Genomic DNA, 6,002 nt, shown 5'->3' on the forward strand with positions numbered 1-6,002 from the left:
CCTCCGATCTCGCTGTTACCACAGGTAATCAAGAGGATCAGGGAAACGCGCCACTCAGTGCTCCTCATAGCCCCGCGATGGGAGAACCAAACCTGGTTCCCAGAGCTGGTGAGGCTGTCGCACGTAGCCCCATGGCCGATCCCGGTTAGGAAAGATCTTCTCTCTCAAGCCGGCGGATCGATTTGGCATTCCCATCCAGAGCGCTGGTCTCTGCATGCGTGGATAATCAACGGATACCCGTTGCCTTGCCAGAAGGGGTCGTGAACACGATCACACAGTCTAGAGCTCCTTCTACGAGAAGACTCTACGCGTCTAAATGGTCAGTGTTCTCCAAATGGTGCGCTGAAAAGAGCCTAGACCCACGCACGTGTGGGGTTTCATGGGTGCTTTCCTTCCTTCAGGAGCTGTTGGACGAGGGCAGGTCCCCCTCCACGCTCAAAGTGTATGTTACGGCTATTGCAGCGTTCGCGGAATCGACGCGCGGCCGAGCAATAGGAAGGAACGAGCTCATCATCCGCTTCCTTAGAGGAGCCAGGAGGATGAATCCCCCGCGACCCCCTTCGGTTCCTATTTGGGATCTTTCTTTGGTCCTAGAGGCCCTGAAAGTGTATCCCTTTGAACCGTTAGAATCCGTGGACCTAAAGTACCTCTCGCTCAAAACCGTTTTTCTGATAGCTCTGTCATCATTAAAACATGTGGGGGATCTACACGCGCTATCTGTTAGCCCCGCGTGTCTCGAGTTTGAACCAAATGACTCTAAAGTTATCCTCAAACCGAGACATGGTTATGTCCCCAAGGCGATTGGCACTCCCTTCAGAGCGCAGATCATCTCCCTATCGGCTCTGCCAACATCCGATAGTGAGGGCAGTGATAACCTCCTCTGCCCCGTCAGGGCGCTGAGAGTTTACATCACGCGCTCCGCCGCCTTCAGGCGTTCTGAGCAGCTCTTTGTTTCGTTTGGTGGGCGCACCAAGGGTCTCGCCGCCTCGAAACATAGCCTGTCCAGATGGATAGTGGACGCTATCGCAGCAGCTTATGCGTCAAAACACCTGCAGTGCCCTATGGGCGTCAGGGCCCATTCCACTAGAGGCGTGGCCTCGTCGTGGGCTTGGTCCAGCGGGATTTCTATTCGTGACATTTGTATGGCGGCAGGCTGGGCCTCCCCCTCTACATTTGCTAGGTTTTATAACCTGGAAGTTCCCGCCTTGCTGGCTAGACTTTTATCAGTCTAAGTGGTGTGTATGTTCTGCCCAGTTTGTTTGTGTGCAGGCTACTCTCACGTGACTATTAGCTCTTCTGGTTGAGCTGCACTAGGGTGATATTCTCTATACATAGACCGGCAGAGCCGCTCTGTATTTCCCTATAATGTGCTTATGTACATGTGCTGCCCTGCGTTGCTGGCCGCCTGTTTTCCCACACGTTTATACATAGACCGGCGGAGCCGCTCTGTATTCCTATGAAGTGCTTATTACATGTGCTGGCCCGCATTGCTGGCCGCCTGTTTCCCACGTTTTGTGTTCCCCGGGTCTCCCTGGGACTCATGCAGTGGATGCTCTGCGCGCACGCGTTGACAAGGGGTTCCCGTAGCGTAAGCAACTTACGCAATACGAGAGAACCTCTCGTAAGAGAACGTACTCGGTTACCTAACGTAACCTTGGTTCTCTCTGGAAGAGGGAAACGAGTATTGCGTAACCTGCCGTGCTCGCGCTGCGAGCTTATTCGCTTCAGTTGATGAAAACCAGAGTTCAGCCTGTTGAGCCCTTCCTTATATATGCTAAGCCACACCCATTCTGGCGGGCTGTGACGCGTGGAGGCGTGACGTCACGCAGGGCTCAGTGGTAGGCTGCTGCAGTTGCCGCAGGACAGCCAATGAGCACGCTTATACAGCCTGCTATGGTCTGCTGGCTGCCGCACTGCGTTGACAATAAATACAAAACTAAGGATCTCTGCCTTTACATGCACATGAACGTTAATCTCCGCTCTAATTCATCCCAAAGGTGTTCTATTGGGTTGAGGTCAGGACTCTGTGCAGACCAGTCAAGTTCCTCCACACCAAACTCGTTCATCCATGTCTTTATGGACATTGCTTTGTGCACTGGTTCGCAGTCATGTTGGAACAGGAAGTGGCCATCCCCAAACTGTTCCCACAAAGATGGGAGCATGAAATTGTCCAAAATGTCTTGGTATACTGAAGCAATAAGAGTTCCTTTCACTGGAACTAAGGGGCCAAGCCCAACCCCTAAAAAACAACCCCACACCATAATCACCCCTCCACCAAACTTTACACTTGGCACAATGCAGTCAGGCAAGTACTGTTCTCCTGGCAACCGCCAAACCCAGACTTCATCGGATTGCCAGACAGAGAAGCGTGTTTCGTACTCCAGAGAACAGAGTCCAGTGGCGGCGTGCTTTACACCACTGCATCCCACGCTTTGCATTGCACTTGATGTAAGGCTTGGATGCAGCTGCTCGGCCATGGAAAACCATTCCATGAAGCTCTTTACGCACTGTTCTTGAGCTAATCTGAAGGCCACACGAAGTTTGGAGGTCTGTATTGACTCTGCAAGCGCTGACCCCACTCTGTGACTTTACATGGCACACCACTTCGTGGCTGAGTTGCTGTTCCTAATTGCTTCCACTTTGTAATAACACCACTAACAGTCGACCATTGAATATTTAGTAGTGCGGGAATTTCACGAATGGACTTCTTGCAGGTGGCAACCTATCACGTTACTATTCTTGAATTCACTGAGCTCCTGAGAGCGACCCATTCTTTCACAAATGTTTGTAGAAGCAGTCTGCATGCCTAGATGCTTGATTTTATACAACTGTGGCCATGGAAGTGATTGGAACCCAAGTATTTCCCAGTACTTTTGGCAATATTGTGTATAAAGACACTGCAATTGCATAACCGGCAGCACATGTTCACTGAATACTCATAAACTCTATTTGCCACTATCTGTGATTATTCTCACTGAAGTGCTCTCAGCCTCATTCACTGCTGCACAATGCTTCCCTGTACGTGGCGTCATTTTTCTGATGGCACGAGAGTTTAGCCTTGGGGTTCCAGTGACCTTGACTGATGCTGACAGCAGAACTCAACCATCAGATCCCATGCCTCACTGACCATCTTTACTTGGAAATCAGTCTGTTCAGGTTGGATTGGCTGTGAACGTGTCAAGCTGCAAAGAATTGAGTCTCCGATATCTGATTGGCTTTTTAAAAACCATTTGCGTTTAAAGTAATGCTGAATGTAAATTCAAAAGGGAGCACATCAAGTCACATATTATTTTGTAACCTTAATTGTCAACTGAGTTTTCTCATATCTCTTCCTGTTCAAAGTGTTGTAAGATTTATTGACAAGATCAGCATGTTTAAACATTTCTGTGTCATATATGCAGTCACTACCACCTCAAAGGACACTTAAAATGCTCCTTTGCCTGTAATGTTGTTGTTTTGCCTTTCTAATAACACATTTGCATTGCTTATTTAGAGTTGTCAATACCTTTGAATTATTCATAACTCTTATCTCTGAATTCATTTGTAATAGTTGAAACAATTCTAATTAGGATTTCACATCTTTCATCTGTTGCTAAGGAAGACCTAAAACACTAAACTAATTATGAACAAGTTTGAACATGCTGTGCCATTAAAAAAAAAAAAAAAAATCAGGGAGCAATTCCAGCTAACAGGGAATTTTCTCAGAATGTTCTGGCTAAGTTTTCTCAAAACAAACATTATTCCTGAAACGTTTGAAATGTTTGTTTAAAGTTATCTGGTATTTAATAATGTTCTGAAAATGTTAGCACAAAAGCATTATTTATAACGTTCATGGAATTTTTTTTCTTCCTTTTTTCTCAGCAATGTTTAATTCCATATCCGGTCAGCACAGTGGTGTTTCGTCCTGAATGATTCAGCATATTTGAATGAATCTGGTGGGTCAATGATTCAATGCCCCATTCATAAAGACAGCCGCTTGCTTCCTTCCTTCCTGAATTGTTTGACTGACTGAATGGATCAATGACTCACTCATTAAGACAGTGACTATAATGTCTAAATATTCTAATTGTATTTATTGAATACATTTAAGAATTTACATGAATGGGGTGCATACATTTAAAAGGGTTTGGTTAGAAAAGTTGCTAATAAAGGTATGAAATGGCTCTAGAAATCAACTTTATAGGGGCAAATATCACCCCTTAACGGAAAAATAAATTTCTCTGCTTGTAGGTTTGGCATTATTTTTTTTATTATCGCTGAATCCTGCAGTGCCCTCCTTTTGGTGTTATAGAAATGGCCAGACTACATAGCTACTCACATTTCATTTAATATGTTAGTTTGGTTGCAATTGTGGTTTGAGTAATCAGATCGCATGTTTACAAGAGAAGACTGGACCCTATTCAATCCAGTATAACTCTCTCTGTTTGTAAGCCCATTTATTCCATCTGAATTAATGCTTCATCGTAATGATGTCCATCCCACTCATCATAGTTTCCAAACTTCTGAAAGTACTTGTCACTTTAGACTGAAAGTACATAATGGCCACATTAATTCTGATGTAGCTCTCTTGAGAAATTTGAAACCCTGAATCCGAATGTGATTTACAGCTCTGAAAGTTTCACAAGGCTCAAATGAATGTTATTAACATTATTGCCGGTGCAAATTGTCAATGCTTTGTTTATCGCTGCTTGCATACACATGCGATGTAATTGATGCACTCAAGGTAAATTTATAGGTGAAATTAAATACTTATACCAGTTTTAATATTCAGAGACTGAGCTGTCCAACGTGTCCACTTCTGGCTCAAACAATGGCAGACGTATATAGGTCGAGGTTTTTATTATTTATTATTCCTGCAATTCCGTTTGGTGACGCTAGTGTCACAGAAATGACACACTTCATCTTTAACTTTTAAGTCTCTGATAGATGCAGCTTGTCATCAATGCTGGGTTCTGAAGGTGCAGTTCTCTTCTGCATACTGAATATAATGCTCACTTGGTGAGTCATGCATCTGTTTAAAATACATGGAACACTTTTAGGAGCACACCAGCATATTGATTGCCAGTATTGGAGGAGGTAACGCATAAGTAATGTGTGTCTCGATCACCAGCTGGAGTGCCCAGGATATCCTCCCCAGACCATTGTCACTCCAGCATGAACTGCATTTCCCAGAATCCTATATATATATTGATTAAAAAACATAAATTTGTGATGATGGTGTTTTGGCAAGGATGAATGAATTGCTTCAACACACCATGCAATCAAAGACATTGCAATGTTCAGACATATAATGAACATTATCCTACATGTCCACTTGTATCCATTTGCACTTCTCTAATATTAGTAAAATAATGATGGGAATGGAAAGCTGCTGGGACATGTGTTCTATGTGTCCTGGTCAGCCCTCTTCACTTTGATCTGCTTCCTGATTCAGTAAGACACTGCCGACAAATCAGAAATCCCACAGAGAGTTGATCCGCAGTGAAGCTATAGTGTCATGAAAGGCCATGGTCGGGGGAGAACCAAAAATATATATGTTTTCATCATTAACATTAACTCTCAATGTATTATATTATATTAAATCTTATAAATAACATTTGTGATTTTAAAATTGTAAGTCTGGGACATGGCTAAAACAATCAAATATGTACATAAAACGCATTTGCAAAGTACCGCAAATACAAGATGAAATGTTTTAATAAGCTAAAAAATGTGACCAGCTGATGAAACAACCTAATGCAGCTTTTAAAGGAGCTGACACACATCAGACAACTCTGATTGGAAACACAATTCCTGTAAATAGTGTTCATATAATTCTTTCTAACAGTAAGATACCATCTGTGCTTTATAGCTTGCGTGACTTTTTTTTAAATCAAGTCTCAATGGAGTTTTTGTATTGAAGGAGTCATGCAAACAGCCTTCAACAGGATCCTTCTTTCAATCTTTATGTCACCTGATGATCAGCCTCTTTCACTGGTAATTGCAGTTTTGAATGCATTAAT

Source organism: Rutilus rutilus, assembly GCF_951802725.1.
Source record: "Rutilus rutilus genome assembly, chromosome: 15".
NCBI classification, from domain to species: Eukaryota; Metazoa; Chordata; class Actinopteri; order Cypriniformes; family Leuciscidae; genus Rutilus; species Rutilus rutilus.